The 24,429-nt window shown below is 47.6% G+C and overlaps 1 protein-coding gene across 1 annotated transcript in view; it reads left to right on the top strand.

The window, feature by feature from the left end:
* The first annotated feature begins 2,427 nt into the window (after window positions 1-2,427).
* Window positions 2,428-24,429, top strand: part of LOC135054770 (uncharacterized) — a 93,672-nt gene continuing 71,670 nt past the window's right edge. Inside the window, exon 1 of the mRNA XM_063958092.1 lies at window positions 2,428-2,503. The gene's annotated coding sequence lies outside the window, so the exon portion shown is untranslated. The remainder of the gene's footprint in view (window positions 2,504-24,429) is intronic.

Here is a 24,429-nt window from a genome sequence, read left to right as displayed (position 1 = left end):
CATCCACTCCACCATCTCTCCCCGCTTGCTCAGTAGAGGTTAACTCACCGCTTCCTTCCTACCCTCCCTCTCTTCTGCACTGCGGCAGCAACTCGAGTCTTCCTGGTCCGTCAAAACCCTGATCGCCCCACGCTGGTACCAAACGGGCCTGCTCAATCCACCCCGCAGTGCCTTGATATCAGACCCACAAGGAGACTTTGCTCTCATCGCCTGAGAGACCATACCTCTCTCTGCACCCCCCTATAGTCTATGACGACTGGTGGCCACATTGGCACCACCCCAGCTACAGGGGACCTAGTAACCGGGCCAGAGGGAGACGGGAGCTGCACTGATCTGAGAGTTACTACACAGTGCGGTGAGGAACTCTCCCCTGCCTTCCGCCAACCCAATCATTGCTCCTCCCCACGAGCGGGCCTCCGTGGCTATTCGCGATACGGGGGCGGATGAAGACCTGCCACTGTCCCTGGCGCCCTGACCTCACCGCCGCTGAACACCTACAGGCCCACTGAAACCTGGGCGAAAGGCTCTGTGCTGACCCCCACCTCCTTAGCTGCCGCCCTCTCCCTGCATCTCTGGTGGGGCCTGGACCCCTTCCTCACCCGTTCTTGCCGGCTCCTGGTCGTCCTCTCAGCCGCACGACCCACACGACCCCCCCTTCCCCCCCACTTCACTTCACCTCTCACCTCTTGTACATCGTGCTCAAGATGAGATACTACTGAAGATCCCTACGTAATATGTGAGACCCGTTACACCCTTTACTATTTGGACTCTCTGCACCTGGCTACCTCACCTATACTCTAACCTCCTTGCATGGAAAAGTTCCTGATTCCTCTGCCCGTGTGATGTCCGCAGGCACTACTCAGCATTCTCGAGAAGACATCCCATGTGGCGATTCATCCGACTCTGACCGCTCGACCACACGCTCGCTTTCCCAACGTTCCCGTAAATCACGACCGCTTCTTAAACAGCCGAAGATGAAACATAAAGACCTGCTGGTGGTGCTTGGACGACTCCTAGATGAGAAGTTGGCGGGCATTAAAGAAGCTATCGAGTCTTCCTCGACCTTGCTGAGTCAACACTCTACTCACCTTGATGAGGCGGAACAGAGGATATCGACCCTAGAGGATAATTTGGAAGATGCCCAACGTCCTCTAAGCGCCAAACAGCTGGAAGTCACCGATCTTTCAGAGAAGCTTGATGACCTCGAAAATCGCGGCAGACGCAACAATATGCGGGTCAAAGGCATCCCAGAGACGGTGAGGGGTCGCGAGCACTCGGACCTCCTCGCGGTGGATATTCCGGAGCAATTATCCATGGATCTGAAAGGAGCCCCTCTTTTCATTGAGAGAGCCCATAGAGTGGGGCCTGAGCGAAAGAATTCTTTGGGACTTCCTCGCCCGGTCATCATGCGTATCCTGAATTATGCAGACAAAGCGAGACTCCTTGACCACTACTGCAAAGCTGCCAGCCTCTCTATCAATGGCGACTGCCTCCTCATCTTTCAGGACTTTTCTGCATCGGTAGCCACGAAGCGCAGAGAGTTTGCTCCCATATGCAAACACCTTTTTGAGGCGAAGATCAGGTTCTCCTTGCTCTTTCCCGCCCGTCTCAGGGTTTTTGAAGATGGACGACCGCGTTTCTTTGAGAATCCTGAGGAGGCCAAGTTACATTTCGTTATACCTGACACTTGACTGCTATTTATATATGTCTATCAGTAGCCCTCCGCTGCCCAAATCTGCATTCGGGTCTCACATAATGTTTCAATGTTTCAGTGAAGTGTGATCTCACCTCTGATCTTATAATTGATTTTTCTTTTAGTTGCTTACTGATTTTTTTTATTGAATGTTTGTTTTGTTAGTTTTACCTGCCTAGGCTGGGACCCCTTCCCCCCATTGGGGGATCCCCCCCCCCCCTGCTCGCTGGGACAGGGTGGGACCCTGTTTCTTCTTCCATGCTCCTTTCCTGATCTTTTTCCCGGTAGGGGTGGGTTGACATGTCTACTGACATCCACCCACACTCTCATGTAGATGGAGATCCGAATGATACGTCGCTCCGTATTGTATCATATAATGTGGAAGGGCTTAATCACCCGGTCAAGAGGAAAAAAGTGATCTCTCATCTAAAACACATGTCCCCCCACATTGTACTCTTACAGGAGACCCACTGGCTAGACAATCCTAGAAACACCCTGCGAGTCCCTTGGATAGGAGATTGCATATCGTCTCCGTACCACTCTAAATCTCGGGGGGTAGCAATTCTGTTTCATTCCAATCTCCAATATACAATACTCAGAAAGCTCTGAGACCCTGAGGGTAGATTTTTATTGTTAGATGTGCGTATTAATAATACGGTCTATACCCTTCTCAACATCTATGCACCTAATATCTCACCTGATTCTTTCTTTGCAGATATCTTAACAAACCTCCTTACCTGGGGCAGCCAGAACTTAATTGTTGGTGGGGACTTCAACTTAGTGGTCGACCCATCCATGGACAGGTCAAGGGTAAGTGCCACCACTACTATGATTCTTGCACAACTCTTATCCTCTTTCTGCTCCCAATTAGACCTCGTAGATCCCTGGCGGATATTTCACCCCACTCACAAAGACTACTCTTTTTATTCTCACTCCCATTCTTCTCACTCTCGAATTGACAATATCTTTACTGCCACTCACCTTCTCCCCAAAGTCAATCACACCTCCATCGACAACATTATCATATCCGATCATGCCCCTGTTTCCCTACATATCCAACTAATTATACCCCCTCGTAGCTTACCCCAATGGCGATTTCCCACCTACTCACGTCACTCCGCTGATTTCCTTCTCCATATGAAGCGGTCTTGGCACAATTATAATTTGGATAATGGCGATCAAAGTTCGGACTCACTAATCTTCTGGGGTGTGGCTAAAGCCTTTCTTCGAGGTCATATCATGTCATATAACCATTCTAGATGGAAGAAGCTTGCGTCTCAATTACAGTCCTTGAGCACAACGCTCACCTCAGCATACAGGAGATATACCCAGCACGATACCCCTGCCCACAAAGAGGCTTATCTTTTGGCCAAACTCATTTACGATGCATTCCTCACGGAAAAAGCCCAAATATCTTATGATTATCAACGTAATAGATTCCATAGATGGGGCAATAAATCGGGCAAATTATTGGCCAACCTGATCAAAGGCCCTAAATCCCGCACATGGGTGAACGCAATTAACAGCTCGGGCTCGTTGAGCACTGGCCCTGCCATTATCTGCACTGAATTGAGGGACTTTTATCGATCTCTGTACTCTAAGGGCCCTGATGACCCGGCTGCTAACTTCTCTTTTCTAGAAGAGGCTGCTCTCCCTTTTTTGACTCAGGAAGAGAGGGACTCTCTGGAAAGCCCAATTATGGTTGAGGAGGTTGTTGATGTCATTAAGACCTTGCCGAATAATAAAAGCCCGGGTCCTGATGGCTTTGGCGCAGAGTTCTATAAAATGCTCAGGGATGAGTTGGCTCCCACCCTCGCATCTCTCTATAATAATATCCTTACCTCCAAACAAACACCGATTAGATTTAATGAGGCCACGATCATAGTCATAGCGAAACCTCGAAAAATTCCTCCCTACACGGTACTTACAGACCGATCTCCCTCCTTAATCAGGATTTTAAAATTCTTATGAAATTAATGGCCAATAGATTGCTGCTTTGTCTTTCTCGCCTCATATCACCTGCGCAGCTGGGATTTATCAAACATAGACAATCTGTGCTGGGTATCAGGACCGCCCTAGCGGCTATCACTTACTTGCGTACCCACAATCTCACCAATAACATCCTCATTAACCTTGACTCGGAAAAGGCCTTTGATAAGATTGCCTGGCCCCATCTTGCTAGAGTTTTATCTTATCAACAGTTCGGTGACAAGTTTTGTGGTTTGGTTGACTCTATTTATGCTGACCCTATTGCGCAGGTGATAGTCAACAACACCTCCTCGTCTTCCTTTATTCTCGAAAGATGGACCAGACAGGGTTGTCCTCTCTCCCCTCTCCTTTTTATTTTGGCCCTAGAACCCTTCATACGCTATATCCTCAACCTTCCTGATTTTCAAGGTAATAGGATTGGCAATAGAGAGGTTAAATTGATAGCATTTGCAGATGACATTCTTCTTTTTACCTCTAATCCGAAATGGTCCATTATGGCACTGCAGCATGCTATTTCTCGTTTTTCCTCTTTTGCAGGGTTCTCGATCAACTTTGACAATTCGGAGGCTCTAGCTATTTTTCCCCATATTACCACAGGGTGGATCACCACTTTTCCATTTTGATGGACTACTACCCATATCACATATCTTAGGGTTCTTCTTCCCTCTGACCCCGCTCGTATCTACCTAGATAATGTTCACCCTATTCTCACTAAACTATAGACGGAATTAGCGCTATGGCAAAATCTACCTCTCAATCTTATGGGTCGCTGTATTCTCGTAAAGATGGCTAGCTTCCCCAAATAGCTCTATGTCCTCCAGATGGTGCCTATCATGCTATCTAAATCTAACATTGCCCTCCTTAATTCATCTATATCTAAATTCATCTGGTCCAATAAAAGACCTAGAAAAATACCCCTATCACATCGCACTAAAAACCCGGTATCGACACGGTGTCGAAACGGGTCAGTGTGCTATGTGAAAAGTCCAATTCTGAATTAGCGGGTCGCCTGACCCGGTAATTCAACCCGGTAAAAAAGAAGGGTTCTTACCGGGTTGATTACCGGGTCAGGCGCAGTGTGAATCGGAGCCGTTCCGATGCGAATCGGCTCCCATTCACAGCATAGGCAGAGGCGGCGCAGGAGATGAGCTCATCTCCCGGCGCCGCCTCCACCCCCGCCCCTGCTGCTGCTGCGCCCTCCGCTGCTATGGCAACCGACCCGGTATATTGCCGGGTCGGAAAGCCAGCAAGGGAGCGCAAATGCCGGATCCCACCCGGTAAGTACACGTTTCTCTTACCGGGTAGGATCCGGCATTTGCGATCTGAATGTAGTATTAGCTTCTTTAAATTGTCTCAGATGGTACAGAATGGGGGACTTAATCTGCCGGACATAGAGCAATACAATAGGGCCTGCCTCCTTTGCTTCGCCATGGACTGGCTCAATGACACATCGATCTTCACTGATTCACTGATTGACTCCCAACTCTGTACCCACCTCTCTCTCAGTTCTGTTTTACACGCATCCAAATCTGATCTGTCACCTCTTTCTCTGGACAATATACTTCTCACCTCTACTGCGTTGGCGTGGAGACTATCTAGGAAATCTCTAAAGCTACAGTACACTTATTCCTTATTTCTTCCCCTAGTAGGGAACCCTCATTTTCAACAGGGGCAGGCCTCTTATCCCTTTGCCACATGGCATGCTGTAGGAATTACACGAGTTGGTGATCTCCTCAACCCTAGCATAAAGCCACTTACTTTTGCGGAAGCACTGACTAAATATGACATAGATCCTAGCCATGGGTTTTACTTTTTCCAGGCCTCCCATTATATATACTCGGTCCTTTCTCATCTCCGTATGTCTGACTTTGTTAATAGCCTGTATGCGCTCTTGTGCTCCGGGACATGCTCCATCTCATCTCTCTATGCCCGCATTCGTACAGAGCACACTCCCGCAACTGACTTGACCCAAGTTCTAACATGGTCCTCTCAAATTCCCTCCATGTCCCCAGACACCATGATGGACAGCTTTACAACCTCCCTTAAACTCATCCCGGCTAGTTTATATCAAGAAATGTCCTATAAGATTCTACACAGAGACTATATCTCTCCAAAGAGGAGCCATTTGATGGGTCTATCTGACTCTGCGAAATGCTTGAAATGCTCTGCGCCAGTAGCTGACCTTATGCATTGTTTTTGACATTGTCCCCTTATCCAAGGGTTTTGGGCAGAGCTACAAACATATGGCGCCTCTGAGTTGGATCTGCACTTTCAATGCACTACCTCTTGGGCTCTTTTTGGCCATATTCGGTATCAATCCGAACTCCCTTCTCAGAATACGAAATTGATAGTAATTCTTCCAGCGGTAGGCAAAAAGGCCATACTTCAACAGTAGATTTCTGACACCCCCAATACGCTGTCACTAGCTACCTCTAGGTTACTCTTCCTATTCACAATGGATTGGCTGGAAACGGCCCTAATTAAGGAAACACTGACTCCTGCACTATTTCAGTGTTGGGGTCGATTTATCATCCGACTGCCCACTCTGACGAAATTGGCTATCAAGCAGAGTTTTCAATATACCACGTGGTACGGCCATCAACTCTTGGCTGATGACCCTCCCATTTCTCTCCCGTGACTACGCAACTCCCCCCATTTTTCTACCTCTCCTACTTCCCTTTCCTGACTGATACACTACTTGCTGCAGCTCCCCTTTGTTTTCTTCGCCTCTCCCCTTCCACATATCTTATTAGCATCTCCGCTGTCTACATGCTTTTTCTCGCTCTGATGATATCTCCATGGATGGGTCGGCGATCCCTATGCCCCGGCAGGTACTATTTTTTCTATGTTTTTTTCTTGTTTTTTATTTTATTTTATTTTTATATATTTGTCCTTTTTGATTTATTAGATATTAGTTTTTTGTTCTCCACTGGGGAGATCGTATTAGTATGTTGCACTGTTTCTACTGTTTATATTTAAACTTTTGTATTTGATTGACGAACAGTATTTTTTGTGGAATTACTTTTTCATAATCCTCGTAACTGTGTCATCCACAGTTTTGTTTTTGTATACTAGGAAATGGAAAAAATGAGGTTTAACCTTAGGCCCTGAAACCTGCATGTCTAAAAGGTATCTGTCGTAATATATATCTCTGTATTAGGTAGGCGACCATGTTTATTCCTGACATTGAATGTTGTGTTTTCTGAACCTCAATAAAATATATATTGAAAAAAAAAAAACACCTTTGGAAGAAAATGTTGGCGAGTTTTCAACATCTTCATGGAAGATCAGGTAAGGGCTCTTGTGAGACAGGGCCCCCAATTCAGACAACCGCCGTGCGGATGCCAATGCCAAAAGCATCACCACTTTCCAAGTGAGAAACTTCAACTCTATCTCTTGTAGAGGCTCAAACTATTCCGATTTAAGGAACCGCAGCACCACATTAAGGTCTCATGGTGCCACCGGAGGCACAAATGGAGGCTGGAAGTGCAGAACCCCTTTCACGAAAATCTGAACCTATGGAAAAGAGGCCAATTGTTTCTGGAAAAACACTGACAAGGTCAAAATCTGGACCTTGATTGATCCCAAACGGAGGCCCGCTTCCACACCAGCCTGTAGAAAATGGAGAAAACATCCCAAGTGAAACTCCTCTGTAGGAGCTTTCTTGGATTCACACCAAGACATATATTTTCTCCAAAATTTGGTGGTAATGTTTTGACGTTACTTCCCTCCTGTCCTGCATAAGAGTGGGGATGACTTCCTTGGGAATACCCTTCCGGGCTAGGATCCGGCGCTCAACAGCCATGCCGTCAAACGTAACCGCTGTAAGTCTTGATACACGCACAGCCCCTGCTGCAGCAGGTCCTCGCGAGGAGATAGAAGCTGAGGATCTTCTCTGAGCAACTCCTGAAGATCTGGGTACCAAGCCGTCCTTGGCCAGTCTGGGGCAATGAAGATTGCTCGTACCCTTGTTTTTCTTATGATCCTGAGCACTTTTGAGATCAGCGGAAGTTGAGGGAAGACATACACTGACGGAAAAACCCACTGGGTCACTAGCGCATCCACCGCTATTGCTTGAGGGTCTCTTGACCTGGAACAGTATCTCTGAAGCTTCTTGTTGAGATGAGATGCCATCATGTCTACTTGAGGAACTCCCCAAAGACTTGTCACCTCTGCAAAGACTTCTTGGTGGAGGCCCCACTCTCCTGGATGGAGATCGTGTCTGTTGAGGAAGTCTGCTTCCCAGTTGTCTACTCCCGGAATGAATATTGCCGACAGAGCTTTTAGATGTTTTTCTGCCCAGAGGAGGATCTTTGTCACCTCTGCCATTGCCACTCTGCTTTTTGTTCCGCCCTGCCTGTTTACGTATGCGACTGCTGTTACATTGTCCGCCTGGATCTGCACGGGACGGTCTTGAAGAAGATGTACCGCTCGTTGAAGGCCATTGTAAATGGCTCTCAGCTTCAGAACGTTTATGTGAAGGCAGGCTTCCTGATGTGACCAAACGTCCTTGGAAGTTTTTTCCCTGAGTGACCAATCCCGAGCCTCGGAGACTTGCATCCATGGTTACCAGGACCCAGTCGTGAATCCCGAACCTGCATCCCCCTAGTAGGTGAGAGCTGCATAGCCACCACAGGAGCGAAATCCTGGTTTTTGACGACAGGATTATCTTTCAGTGCATGTGCAGGTGTGACCCCGACCACTTGTCCAACAAGTCCCACTGGAATACTCTGGCATGGAACCTGCCAAACTGTATGGCCTCGTAGGCCACCACCATCTTCCCCAACAACTGATGGATCGACACACAGGATGGTTTCAGTATCTGTTTTACCATTTTCTGTTTTTCCAAAGCCTTTTCCAGCGGAAGAAATACTCTCTGAACGTCTGTGTCCAGAATCATCCCAAGGTAAGACAACCTTGTCGTTGGGTCCAACCGTGACTTTGGATAATTTATGATCCAACCGTGTTGTTTGAGCATCAACAGAGAGAGTGTGATGTTTTGTAACAACTGCTCCCTGGATCTCGCCTTTATCAGGAGATCATCCAGATAAGGAATTATATTGACACCTTTTTGATGAAGGAGGACCATCATTTCCACCATCACCTTGGTGAATACCCTCGGCGCTGTGGAGAGGCCAAAAGGTAACGTCTGGAATTGGTAATGGCAATCCTGAAACGTGAATCTCAGATAAGCCTGGTGAGGAGGGTAAATGGGAACATGCAGGTAAGCATCCTTTATGTCTACTGACACCACGTAGTCCCCCTCCTCCAGACTGCCCGAAGTGATTCCATCTTGAACTTGAATCATTTCAAATAGAAATTCAGATCACTTAGGTTTAGGATCGGTCTGACCGAGCAATCCGGCTTTGGAACTACGAAGAGGCTTGAATAAAAGCCCTCCCCTTGTAGTGACAACGGTACCAGGACTATGACCTGGTCCTGACATAATTTTTGAATTGCCGCTGTTACTGCTTCTCTCTCTGGCGGAGAAACTGGTGAGGTCGATTTGAAAAATCGGCATTGGGGAACATCTGGAAACTCCAGCTTGTATCCCTGGGATACTATCTGCAATACCTAGGGATCCAGGACAAACAGAATCCAACCTTGGCTGAACAGTTTGAGACGTGCCCCTACCCGAGCAGCATCCTGAAAGGGAGCACCAGCATCATGCTGAAGATTTGGCAGAAGTAGGGGTAGACTTCTTCTCTTGGGAGCCGGAAGCCGCTGCAGACTACTTTCCCTTTCCCCTTCCCCTATCTGCAAAGAAGGGGGAACCTCTCGCCTTCTTGTATTTATTGGGCTGAAAGGAATGCATGTGTGGGTGATAGGTCTTTTTTACTGGTGCAGGCGCAGAGGGCAAAAACGTTGACTTACTTGCGGTAGCCGCCGAGACTAACGCATCCAGGCCATCACCAAATAAGGCCTTACCTTTATACGGGAGAGCCTCCATGTTTCTTTTGGAATCTGTATACGGGTTCCACTGGCGAATCCACAACGCCCGCCTAGCCGATACTGCCTTGGTAGCGGCTTGTGAACTCAAGAGTCCTATATCCTTCATTGCTTCCAGCATGTAGGCGGCAGCATCCTTGACATTCCCTAACTTAAGGAGTATCTCATCTTTATCAATCGTGTCAATTTCTGATGACACGCTTTCTGACCATTTTTCAATAGCTCGACTCACTCATGCGCAGGAAATAGTTGGCCTGAGCAGTGTACCATTGGCTACATAAATGGATTTTAATGCCGTTTCCATTTTACGGTCTGCCGGCTCCTTGAGTGAAGCCGTGCCAGGTGCAGGGAGAATTACCTTCTTTGTCAACCTGGAAAGTGCACTGTCTAACACAGAGGGTGATTCCCATTTTTTTCTGTCCTCAGCCGGGAAAGGATAAGCTATCTGAATCCTTTTGGGAATATGAAATTTCTTATCAGGATTCACCCACATCCCTTCAAAGAGAGCATTTAGTTTGTGTGAAAGAGGAAACGTGACTTTGGATTTCTTTTCCTTATAAAAATAAGCCTTCTCCTGAGGTACAGTAGTGGTTTCTGTAACCTCCAACACGTCCCTTATAGCCACAATCATATATTGTATACTTTTCGCCAATTTATGATCTATCTCTCTGGAGTCGCTATCGTCGACACAAGAATCAGAGTCCGTGTTGGTATCAGTGTTTACAACATTCGCAAATGGTCTCTTATGTGACCCAGAGGGGCCGCCTGCATAAGGAATAACAGAATCCTGAAAAATCACATCTTCCACAGATTTTCTCCAACATGCAGCCTTAGATTCAGACTTACCTAATTGGTTAATCAGATGCATACTGTCACGTATCTCTTTCACCCATGCAGGCTCTTGGTGTGCCGGCAGCGCCACCACATTACAAGTCTGTGTCCCTAAAATGGCTTCCTCCGGGGAGGAACTCCCTGCCTCAGACATGTCACACACGTGTACAGCACACACTCACAGACACACTGGGACTTATTTGGGGACAGACCCACAGTAAAATCTGTCAGAGGGACACAGTATAGGAGCAGCCAGTTCACAATCCCAGCGCCAGTATGCTATGCCTGTGAACACAGAATGCCCACAGCCAAATAGCGCTTTAACACAGTAATTCACACTATTAAATGCACCACAATCGCTTTGTGCCCCCCCCTTAATAGCACCCTGTACTTGTCAGAAGTGGAGGAGAGGACCAGCGTGTTCTCTGCAGCCTGAGGAGAGAAAATGGCGCTGAGCAGTGTGCTGGCTGCCTGAGGAAGAAGCTCTGCCCCTGCAGTGGCGCGTCCTTACACTCATTACACATTATGATATTTATACTGGCGGGAGTATGGCTGTGCCAGCGGCATCTTATGCCCCATTTTAACCAGTTTGAGGTATATTTTTGCTGCCCAGGGCGCCCCCCCCCTGCGCCCTGCACCCTGCAGTGCCTGTGTGTTTGGGCAGCAATGGCGCGCTGCGCTCCCGCCAGCCGCGCCGTACCTCAGCCATCACTTACTTGATAGAAGATCCTTCTTCTTATACTCACCTGTCTTCTGACTTCTGGCTCTGCGAGGGGGATGACGGCATGCTGTGGGAGTGAGCATCTAGACACGACTAGCGATCAGTACCCTTCAGGAGCTAATGGTGTCCTGTCAGCCAGAAGCAGAGCCATGAAACTCTTTAGGAAGTTAGTTCTGCTTCTGCCCGCTCAGTCCCACGAAGCAGGGCACATTTCTAAAACTGAGGTATGGAGGAGGGGCAGAGAGGGAGGAGCCAATTCACACCCAATGAAAAGTCTTAAGAGTGCCCGTGTCTCCTGCGGATCCCGTCTATACCCCATGGTCTTGATGTCATCCCCAGCATCCTCTAGGACGTATGAGAAATAGGTACATAAGAGTCAAAATAGGTGCACTATATATTAAGGTACTGTGTACTGCACATTTGTGAATTTGTGAGAAGATACGGGCAAATAGAAAACCCCCAATATTAACACTGGTGTGCGAGTGCGTGGCTTATAGATAGATAATGATTGCAAAAAAAAAATTGGGTCCCAGGGTCCCCTCACTTTAAAAAATTGGGGTCCTACCTGTCCTTTTCCCATTGGAATGAAGGTTCTTATTAAAGATTTGGACACTACGAAAGTGTTGCAAGGGGGAGAGGGGGTGGCAATGCTGCTGGGCTGTGTAGTATACAGGACACTCTGCACCAGAGCTGTAACTAGACATTTTGGTGCCCTTCGGCAGAAAATTAATTTGTGCTCCCCTCTCATAATTTAAAGCATGGACAGTGCGCGCAGAAGGCAGGTAGAGCACGTTCTACACTTTGCGCCAGGTAGAGCGCATTATACACTTTGCACCAGGTAGAGCACGTTCTACACATTGCACCAGGTAGAGCACATTACACACATTGCACCAGGTAGAGCTTGTTACCCACATTGCACCAGGTAGAGCACCTTACACACATTGCACCAGGCAAAAGGATTGGTGCCCCCCACCTATATTTAAAATATGAACAGTGCACGTCGTAGGCATGCATCCAAAATATATGGCCGTGACTTCATGGGGAAGGGGTGTGGCCACATAATTCACATTATAATACCCTGCACAGTAGTATACATTTGTCACATTACACCACACAGTAGTACCCCTTATACACATTATGCCAAGTAACCCTTTATAAACAATTATGCCAGGTAGCCACTTATACGCATTATGCCAGGTTGACGCAATTATTCACATTACGCCTTGTAAAGACCCTTATATACATTACGCCAGGTAGAGCCAATTATAGACATTATGCTAGGTAGAGACCCTTGCACACCTAACGCCAGGTACAGAGCCTTACACACCTAACGCCAGGTACAGAGCCTTACACACCTAACGCCAGGTGCAGAGCCTTACACACCTAACGCCAGGTAGAGACCCTTACACACCTAATGCCAGGTAGAGACCCTTACACACCTAACGCCAGGTAGAGACCCGTACACACCTAACTCCAGGTAGAGACCCGTACACACAATGCTAGGTAGAGACCCTTACACACATAACGCCAGGTAGAGACCCTTATACACCTAACTCCAGGTAGAGACCCGTACACACAACACCAGGTACAAACCCTTACACACGCTAGGTAGAGACCCTTACACACATAAGGCCAGGTAAAGACCCTACAACTGAGAAAGACAGAATGTGTGTGTGTTTCCGTATGTGTGTGTCACTTACACCATGGTAGACAGCAGTGCTCCAGTACGACCCGCAGCTACACGTCTTTCCCTCTTCAAGCAGCTCTGGGACCCGTGTTCATTGTCTCCAGTTGCACCGCGCACCACACAGGGGTTGACACTTGGGGTTGCCCAGCACTATACCTGCTACAATATACACAGCAGGTAGCACTGCAACTCTCAAAAGCTATGCTGACAGAGCTGTCCAATAGGGATAAGTGCAGATGGTGCGCCCACATGAAAATTGCGCAGTGTGCAAGGCACCGCCTTCCCTACCCTAGTTACGGCCCTGCACACCGCACCATAATATATTATATTATACTAGTGATTAGCGGGTTCGGTTCCTTGGAATCTGAACCCCCCCGAACTTCACCCATTTTACATGGTTCCTAGGCAGATTCGAATCTTCCCACCTTGCTCGTTTAACCCGAGCGTACCCGAACGTCATGATCCCGCGGTCGGATTCTCGCAAGATTCGTATTCTATATAAGGAGCCGCGCTTCGCCGCCATTTTTCACTCGTGCATTGGAGATGATAGGGAGAGGACGTGGCTGGCATCCTCTCAGTTTTATTCAGGTGGCTGCAAATATCTGTGCTCACTGCTTTATTGTGGGGACTGGGGACCAGCAGTATTATATAGGAGGAGTACAGTGCAGAGTTTTGCTGACCAGTGACCACCAGTATTATACGTTCTCTGCCTGAAAAACGCTCCATATCTGTGCTCAGTGTGCTGCATATATCTGTGCTCACACTGCTTTATTGTGGGGACTGGGGACCACCAGTATTATATAGGAGTAGTACAGTACAGAGTTTTGCTGACCAGTGACCACCAGTATTATACGTTCTCTGCCTGAAAAACGCTCCACATCTGTGCCCAGTGTGCTGCATACTGTATATCTGTGCTCACACTGCTTTATTGTGGGGACTGGGGACCACCAGTATTATATAGGAGGAGTACAGTGCAGAGTTTTGCTGACCAGTGACCACCAGTATTATACGTTCTCTGTCTGAAAAACGCTCCATATCTGTGCTGCATTGTAGTATATAGTAGGAGTACAGTGCATAATTTTGCTGACCACCAGTATATAATATATAGCAGTACGGTACAGCAGGCCACTGCTCTACCTACCTCTGTGTCGTCAAGTATACTATCCATCCATACCTGTGGTGCATTTCAGTTTTGCACAGTTTGCTGACTACCAGTATATAATATATAGCAGTATGGTACAGAAGGCTACTGCTCTACCTACCTCTATGTCGTCAAGTATACTATCCATCCATACCTGTGGTGCATTTCAGTTTTGCACAGTTTGCTGACCACCAGTATATAATATATAGCAGTACGGTACAGTAGGCCACTGCTCTACCTACCTCTGTGTCGTCAAGTATACTATCCATCCATACCTGCGGTGCATTTCAGTTTTGCAAAGTTTGCTGACCACCAGTATATAATATATAGCAATACGGTACAGTAGGCCACTGCTCTACCTACCTCTGTGTCGTCAAGTATACTATCCATCCATACCTGTGGTGCATTTCAGTTGTGCGCAGTATATATAGTAGTAGGCCATTGCTATTGATACTGGCATATAATTCCACACATTCAAAAATGGAGAACAAAAATGTGGAGGGTAAAATAGGGAAAGATCAAGATCCACTTCCACCTCGTGCTGAAGCTGCTGCCACTAGTCATGGGCGAGACGATGAAATGCCATCAACGTCGTCTGCCAAGGCTGATGCACAATGTCATAGTAGAGAGCATGTAAAATCCAAAATACAAAAGTTCAGTAAAATGACCCAAAAATCAAAATGAAAAGCGTCTGAGGAGAAACGTAAACTTGCCAATATGCCATGAACGACACGGAGTGGCACGGAACGGCTGAGGCCCTGGCCTATGTTCATGGCTAGTGGTTCAGCTTCACATGAGGATGGAAGCACTCATCCTCTCGCTAGAAAACTGCAGTGCCACTCCTAGATGGGCCAGTTGTTTGTGTCGCCCACTTGGGTTGCTTAGCTTAGTCACACAGCTACCTCATTGCGCCTCTTTTTTTCTTTGCATCATGTGCTGTTTGGGGACTATTTTTTTGTAGTGCCATCCTGTCTGACACTGCAGTGCCACTCCTAGATGGGCCAGGTGTTTGTGTCGGCCACTTTGGTCGCTTAGCTTAGTCACACAGCTACCTCATTGCGCCTCTTTTTTACTTTGCATCATGTGCTGTTTGGGGACTATTTTTTTGAAGTTCCATCCTGTATGACACTGCAGTGCCACTCATAGATGGGCCAGGTGTTTGTGTCGGCCACTTGGGTCACTTAGCTTAGTCATCCAGCGACCTCGGTGCAAATTTTAGGACTAAAAATAATATTGTGAGGTGTGAGGTGTTCAGAATAGACTGTAAATGAGTAGAAATTATGGTTATTGAGGTTAATAATACTATGGGATCAAAATGACCCCCAAATTCTATGATTTAAGCTGTTTTTGAGGGGTTTTTGTAAAAAAACACCCGAATCCAAAACACACCCGAATCCGGCAAAAAAATTTCAGGGAGGTTTTGCCAAAACGCATCCGAATCCAAAACACGGCTGCGGAACCGAATCCAAAACCAAAACACAAAACCCGAAAAATGTCCGGTGCACATCACTACATTATACACAGCTCGCTCCCCCCATATTACACCCACTTTGCACAGCACCATATTATATTACACACAGCATACACAGCCCCCCTCCATATTACACACAGTACCACATTACATTTTACACAGCCCCCCATTTTACAACCAGTACCATATTACATTGTATTGGGCACAGCACACACAGTCCTTCCCCCACACCCATATTACACCCAGTAGCACATTATATTACATTTTACACAGTTCCCCCCTATCACACACAGTGCCACATCCCATTACATTTTAGAACCCCCCCATATTACATCCAGTACCACATTTTATTATACACAACCACCCTCCCCATATTACCCTGCATTACACTATGCACAGTGTACACCGCCTCCACTATTACACCCAATAGCACATTATATAAAATTTTACACAGCCCCCCCCCCCATCATATTACACACGGTACCAACAGAGCCACCTCTCCCCCATATTACACTGCATTATGCACAGCGTACACCCCCTCCCATATTACACCCAATAGCACATTATATTACATGATACACAGCCCCCCACCATATTACACACAGTAGAACATTACATTACATTTTACACAGCCCCCTCCATATTACACACGGTACCACATTACATTTTACAAACCCACCCATATTACATCTAGTGACATTACATTATACAGAGCCCCCCCCCCCCCCCCCCCCCCCCATAACGTCCAATACATACTGCACCCACCTGGTTTTGTTGCTCCCTCCTGTGAAGAGCAGGGAGCCATCCCGGATCAGTGTGGTGAGGGGAAGGCAGCATAGGAAAGCCACATCAGGATCCAGGAAGAGAAAAGCTGGGCTGATGCACGCACCCACTGTGAGTGTGGTGGGCGGGGCCAGCCACTGTGAAGCTATTGGGCCCTATACACTAGGGATGTGCACCTGAAATTTTTCAGGTTTTGTGTTTTGGTTTTGGGTTCGGTTCCGTGGCCGTGTTTTGGGTTCGAACGCGTTTTGGCAAAACCTCACCGATTTTTTTTTTGTCGGATTCGGGTGTGTTTTGGATTCGGGTGTTTTTTTCAAAAAACCCTAAAAAACAGCTTAAATCATAGAATTTGGGGGTCATTTTGATCCCATAGTATTATTAACCTCAATAACCATAATTTACACTCATTTTCAGTCTATTCTGAACACCTCACACCTCACAATATTATTTTTAGTCCTAAAATTTGCACCGAGGTCGCTGGATGGCTAAGCTAAGCGACCCAAGTGGCCGACACAAACACCTGGCCCATCTAGAAGTGGCACTGCAGTGTCAGGCAGGATGGCCCTTCAAAAAAATTGTCCCAAAACAGCACATGATGCAAAGAAAAAAAGAGGCGCAATGAGGTAGCTGTGTGACTAAGCTAAGCGACCCTAGTGGCCGACACAAACACCTGGCCCATCTAGGAGTGGCACTGCAGTGTCACGCAGGATGGCCCTTCCAAAAACTACTCCCCAAACAGCACATGACGCAAAGAAGGGAAAAAAAAGAGGCGCAATGAGGTAGCTGTGTGAGTAAACAAAGCGACCCTAGTGGCCGACACAAACACCTGGCCCATCTAGGAGTGGCACTGCAGTGTCACGCAGGATGGCCCTTCCAAAAAATACTCCCCAAACAGCACATGACACAAAGAAGAGAAGAGGCGCAATGAGGTAGCTGTGTGAGTAAGCTAAGCGACCCTAGTGGCCGACACAAACACCTGGCCCATCTTGGAGTCGCACTGCAGTGTCACACAGGATGGCCCTTCCAAAAAATACTCCCCAAACAGCACATGACGCAAAGAAGAAAAGAGGCGCAATGAGGTAGCTGTGTGAGTAAGCTAAGCGACCCTATTGGCCGACACAATCACCTGGCCCATCTAGGAGTGGCACTGCGGTGTCACGCAGGATAGCCCTTCCAAAAACTACTCCCCAAACAGCACATGATGCAAAGAAAAAAGGAGGGGCAAAGAGGTAGCTGTGTGAGTAAGCTAATCGACCCTAGTGGCCGACACAAACACCTGGCCCATCTAGGAGTGGCACTGCAGTGTCACGCAGGATGGCCCTTCCAAAAACGACTGCCCAAACAGCACATGACGCAAAGAAGAAAAAAAAGAGGCGCAATGAGGTAGTTGTGTGAGTAACCTAAGCGACCCTAGTGGCCGAAACAAACAGCTGGCCCATCTAGGAGTGGCACTGCAGTGTCACGCAGGATGGCCCTTCCAAAAACTACTCCCCAAACAGCACATGACGCAAAGAAGAAAAAAAAGAGGCGCAATGAGGTAGCTGTGTGAGTAAGCTAAGCGACCCTAGTGGCCGACACAAACACCTGGCCCATCTAGGAGTGGCACTGCAGTGTCACGCAGGATGGCCCTTCAAAAAATACTCCCCAAACAGCACATGACACAAAGAAGAAAAGAGGCGCAATGAGGTAGCTGTGTGAGTAAGCTAAGCGACCCTAGTGGCCGACACAAACACCTGGCCCATCTTGGAGTCGCACTGCAGTGTCACGCAGGATGGCCCTTCCAAAAAATACTCCCCAAACAGCACATGACGCAAAGAAGAAAAGAGGCGCAATGAGGTAGCTGTGTGAGTAAGCTAAGCGACCCTATTGGCCGACACAATCACCTGGCCCATCTAGGAGTGTCACTGCAGTGTCACGCAGGATGGCCCTTCCAAAAACTACTCCCCAAACAGCACATGACGCAAAGAAAAAAGGAGGGGTAATGAGGTAGCTGTGTAAGTAAGCTAATCGACCCTAGTGGCCGACACAAACACCTGGCCCATCTAGGAGTGGCACTGCAGTGTCACACAGGATGGCCCTTCTAAAAACTACTCCCCAAACAGCACATGACGCAAAGAAGAAAAAAAAGAGGCGCAATGAGGTAGCTGTGTGATTAACCTAAGCGACCCTAGTGGCCGACACAAACACCTGGCCCATCTAGGAGTGGCACTGCAGTGTCACGCAGGATGGCCCTTCCCAAAACTACTCCCCAAACAGCACATGACGCAAAGAAAAAAAGAGGCGCAATGAGGTAGCTGTGTGAGTAAGCTAAGCGACCCTAGTGGCCGACACAAACACCTGGCCCATCTAGGAGTGGCACTGCAGTGTCACGCAGGATGGCCCTTCCAAAAACTACTCCCCAAACAGCACATGACGCAAAGAAAAAAAAAAGAGGCGCAATGAGGTAGCTGTGTGAGTAACCTAAGCGACCCTAGTGGCCGACACAAACACCTGGCCCATCTAGGAGTGGCACTGCAGTGTCACGCAGGATGGCCCTTCCCAAAACTACTCCCCAAACAGCACATGATGCAAAGAAAAAAAGAGGCGCAATGAGGTAGCTGTGTGAGTAAGCTAAGCGACCCTAGTGGCCGACACAAACACCTGGCCCATCTAGGAGTGGCACTGCAGTGTCACGCAGGATGGCCCTTCCAAAAACTACTCCCCAAACAGCACATGACGCAAAGAAGAAAAAAAAGGCGCAAGGAAGTAGCTGTGTGAGTAAGCTAAGCGACCCTAGTGGCCGACACAAACACCTGGCCCATCTAGGAGTGGCACTGCAGTGTCACGCAGGATGGCCCTTCAAAAAATACTCCCCAAACAGCACATGACACAAAGAAGAAAAGAGGCGCAATGAGGTAGCTGTGTGAGTAAGCTAAGCGACCCTAGTGGCCGACACAAACACCTGGCCCATCTTGGAGTCGCACTGCAGTGTCACGCAGGATGGCCCTTCCAAAAAATACTCCCCAAACAGCACATGACGCAAAGAAGAAAAGAGGCGCAATGAGGTAGCTGTGTGAGTAAGCTAAGCGACCCTATTGGCCGACACAATCACCTGGCCCATCTAGGAGTGGCACTGCGGTGTCCCGCAGGATAGCCCTTCCAAAAACTACTCCCCAAACAGCACATGACGCAAAGAAAAAAGGAGGGGCAATGAGGTAGCTGTGTGAGTAAGCTAATCGACCCTAGTGGCCGACACAAACACCTGGCCCATCTAGGAGTGGCACTGCAGTGTCACGCAGGATGGCCCTTCCAAAAACGACTGCCCAAACAGCACATGACGCAAAGAAGAAAAAAAAGAGGCGCAATGAGGTAGCTGTGTGAGTAACCTAAGCAACCCTAGTGGCCGACACAAACAGCTGGCCCATCTAGGAGTGGCACTGCAGTGTCACGCAGGATGGCCCTTCCAAAAACTACTCCCCAAACAGCACATGACGCAAAGAAGAAAAAAAAGAGGCGCAATGAGGTAGCTGTGTGAGTAAGCTAAGCGACCCTAGTGGCCGACACAAACACCTGGCCCATCTAGGAGTGGCACTGCAGTGTCACGCAGGATGGCCCTTCAAAAAATACTCCCCAAACAGCACATGACGCAAAGAAGAAAAGAGGCGCAATGAGATAGCTGTGTGAGTAAGCTAAGCGACCCTAGTGGCCGACACAAACACCTGGCCCATCTTGGAGTCGCACTGCAGTGTCACGCAGGATGGCCCTTCCAAAAAATACTCCCCAAACAGCACATGACGCAAAGAAGAAAAGAGGCGCAATGAGGTAGCTGTGTGAGTAAGCTAAGCGACCCTATTGGCCGACACAATCACCTGGCCCATCTAGGAGTGGCACTGCAGTGTCACGCAGGATGGCCCTTCCAAAAACTACTCCCCAAACAGCACATGACGCAAAGAAAAAAGGAGGGGTAATGAGGTAGCTGTGTGAGTAAGCTAATCGACCCTAGTGGCCGACACAAACACCTGTCCCATCTAGGAGTGGCACTGCAGTGTCACACAGGATGGCCCTTCCAAAAACTACTCCCCAAACAGCACATGACGCAAAGAAGAAAAAAAAGAGGCGCAATGAGGTAGCTGTGTGAGTAACCTAAGCGACCCTAGTGGCCGACACAAACACCTGGCCCATCTAGGAGTGGCACTGCAGTGTCACGCAGGATGGCCCTTCCCAAAACTACTCCCCAAACAGCACATGACGCAAAGAAAAAAAGAGGCGCAATGAGGTAGCTGTGTGAGTAAGCTAAGCGACCCTAGTGGCCGACACAAACACCTGGCCCATCTAGGAGTGGCACTGCAGTGTCACGCAGGATGGCCCTTCCAAAAACTACTCCCCAAACAGCACATGACGCAAAGAAAAAAAGAGGCGCAATGGTTTTACATGCTGTGTACTATGACATTGGGCATCGGCCTTGGCAGACGACGTTGATGGCATTTCATCGTCTCGGCCATGACTAGTGGCAGCAGCTTCAGCACGAGGTGGAAGTGGATCTTGATCTTTCCCTATTTTTTTAACCTCCACATTTTTGTTCTCCATATTTTGCGCACAACTAAAAGCCACCACAGGTATACAATGTAGATGGATGGATAGTATAGTATTACTTATACTTATGGACGACGAGTGACGACACAGAGGTAGGTACAGCCGTGGCCTACCGTACTGCTGCTTAGTGCTTATATATATGATATACTGTATAACGGACCTGGTGGACAGTGTCAGCAGACTGCTAAACTAGTATGAAGAAAGAAAAAAAAACACCACAGGTATACAATGTAGAAGGATGGATAGTATTACTTATACTTATGGACGACGAGTGACGAGTCGACACAGAGGTAGGTACAGCCGTGGCCTACCGTACTGCTGCTTAGTGCTTATATATAAATATAATATACTGTATAACGGACCTGGTGGACAGTGTCAGCAGACTGCTAAACTAGTATGAAGAAAGAAAAAAAAACACCACAGGTATACAATGTAGATGGATGGATAGTATTACTTATACTTATGGACGACGAGTGACGAGTCGACACAGAGGTAGGTACAGCCGTGGCCTACCGTACTGCTGTTTAGTGCTTAATTATATATATAATATACTGTATAACGGACCTGGTGGACACTGTCAGCAGACTGCTAAACAAACTAGCATGAAGAAAGAAAACAAAAAACACCACAGTGTTTTTCAGGCAGACACACGTATACTGGACTGGTGGTCACTGTCAGCAAAACTGGCACTGTACTCCTGCTATAACTGCTCCCCAGTCCCCACAATTAGGCAGTGTGAGCAGTGCACTCAGCACAGATATATCATGCAGCAGTGCAGCACACTGAGTGAGCACAGATATGGTGGAGCGTTTTTTTTCAGGCAGAGAAACAGCGGATTAATTAAACTCAAAACCCTGCACTCCCTAACAGCTGCTCCCCGTCCCCAATCCTCCCCACAATTTATAACTAAGTTCTACTATAGTTCTACTATAACGGAGAGGACGCCAGCCACGTCCTCTCCCTATCAATCTCAATGCACGTGTGAAAATGGCGGCGACGCGCGGCTCCTTATATAGAATCCGAGTCTCGCGAGAATCCGACAGCGGGATGATGATGTTCGGGCGCGCTCGGGTTAACCGAGCAAGGCGGGAGGATCCGAGTCTGCTCGGACCCATGCAAAAAAGGGTGAAGTTCGGGCGGGTTCGGATTCTGAGGAACCGAACCCGCTCATCACTACTATACACTTGTAGATTTGAAAGATTTAAAAGAGGAAAGATATGATAGATGAAAGATTTCCCATGAACGATTATGTGCATACACACTGAACAATGTCTGATGAAAGATTTGAAAGATCCAGCTTCATGGGCATGGTTTTCGGATGGTGGGCAGGTCTTCTTTGTACAATAAATAACAGCATCCATTTAAAATCACTGCATATCTACTCTGTAGTTTGTTTGGTGCAGTGTATACCTGGTAAACCTTTTAGCACTACCCATAAATAAAGACTCCACACAATTTTTAGTAACAATTTGTAATTATACATTTTAGAAAAATAATAAATTAGAAACATTCTGGGCTGGATTCATCGATTTTTGAGCCAATGAGTGCCATGACAGCAGGGATTACACCAATAGAGGCATCAGGCATTCCAACAATTAGCCAGATACAGTGCAGCAAAAACAGTGGTGCCAACATAACTTGGGATGAAGTAGAAGTAAAAGAATTCGAGGACAGTATTTCAAAAGTGCACATGAAATAAAAGCATTCCCAACGTTCTATTACAGGGTCAAATGAAGTGTAGAAAACCAACAAAAAAACATATTGGATGAGGAAGGTAAAATACAAATCTGAAGACAGCAAACAAAAACGCAAATTCAAAAATTCAAAAACATTTTGATTCAAAATTTTGGTCGCCTTGAACAGTGGAGTGTGCACTCAACAGAGTGGTGAACACTCCACCTGAAGATGTGCCAGGGAAGGGGTATTGTGGCATTTGGTAACCCGGAGCAGGATATGTGGGGTATTGTTGAGGAGGAATTACTGGCGCAGAATACATGGGAGGGTGAGTTGGGGGAGGGGCATAAGATGTACTAGGCACCTGTCTGGTATCTAACACAACACCACTGTGGTTGGTCAATTCATCATCCTGGCCATGTGATATAATGGCATATACCAGACGCTGGGCGTATTTTTGCTGAGTGGGGTTCATCTCCCGCAACTCACAGGCTAAATGGTCTCCAATAGCTTCAAATCTATCCGGTCTGTTTTTTAGGACCTCCTCTGCCTGCCTCAGAATTGTATCTGACCTGCTGGACGAGACAGATCTTCCAGGGATAGCCGGCCAGCGTCTCTTTCTAGCCAGAGGCTGGGGCGTTCCCATCGCCGCCTCACTCTCCTGCAGCTCCGGCATTACAGTGGCTTGGTCTGCCGTCTCATCCACTGCAGGTTCCACGTCCAGCTCCCTCGAAGACAGCTGAGTTATCCAAAAAAATGAAGAAAAATATGTGAAAATAATAAGGCAACAAATTAAACAAGAAACAGTGACATCTGTATTGTGCGGACACTTACCGGATCCATACTCTCCTCTTCCTCAGGCTCGAACATCTCGGGCGTGTTCGGCTCCCCCGTGCTCCACGCGGGTCTGGGACTCAGGGTCGACAGCACAAAGGTCGACACACTTTAGGTCGACACCAATTGGTCGACACACATTAGGTCGACAGGGTCAAAGGTCGACAGGGTCAAAAGGTCGACAGGAACAAGGTCGACATGGAAAAAGGTCGACATGAGTTTTTTATGTTTTTTTGGTGTCGTTTTCTTCGTAGAGTGACCGGGAACCCGAATTAGTGCACCTCGTTCGCTCGCCATGCTTCGGGCATGGTGCCTTCGCTCCGCTACCGCTTCGCTCGGCACACTTTACCGTTCCAATCGTAGTCCACGTGGATCGTTAAGTATGAAAAGGTTCAAAAAAAGAAAAAAATCATGAAAAACTCATGTCGACCTTTTTTAATGTCGACCTTGTTCCTGTCGACCTTTTGACCCTGTCGACCTTTTGACCACGTCGACCTAATGTGTGTCGACCAATTGGTGTCGACCTAAAGTGTGTCGACCTTTGTGCTGTCGACCTGGAGTCCGGATACCGCTCCACGCTGTCCTCGAAGGCTCCTCATCCAGTACGAACTTCATCAAGTCATAATACCATAATGTTGGCTTCTTGACTTGATCTGACCCTGCTCCTGAACGTTGGGAATCTTTGTATTTCCTGTGCTCCTTAAGAAATACTGTCCTCAGATTCTGGATCTTCCTCTTCACCCACTTGATGTCGGCACCACTATCTTGGACAAGGCTGTACCTGGCCAATTGCTGGTATGCCAGATTTTTCTTTCCTCCATTGGCGTAATCCCTTGTTCCCACACGCCACAAGCACTCATTGGTCTGGTATAGATCGATGAATCCAGCCCAGAACTCACGGTTTGCATCCATGTCTCTGTGAAAGGTGAGATTTAATTTTAAAATATTAAAATCAGAACTTAACACAGTAATCAGATATAATAAATTCAACTAATTATATATATATCGTGGTGAGAGAGCTTGTGTCTCCCCACAAATGCCCACATTCTGGTGGAATCAGCTCTCTCCGAGGGAGAAGAAAACA

The sequence above is a fragment of the Pseudophryne corroboree genome, chromosome 3, assembly GCF_028390025.1.
Source record: "Pseudophryne corroboree isolate aPseCor3 chromosome 3, aPseCor3.hap2, whole genome shotgun sequence".
Lineage (NCBI taxonomy): Eukaryota > Metazoa > Chordata > Amphibia > Anura > Myobatrachidae > Pseudophryne > Pseudophryne corroboree.
The sequence above is the reverse complement of the archived record's forward strand: the minus strand, read 5'-3'. Positions and strand labels throughout refer to the sequence as shown.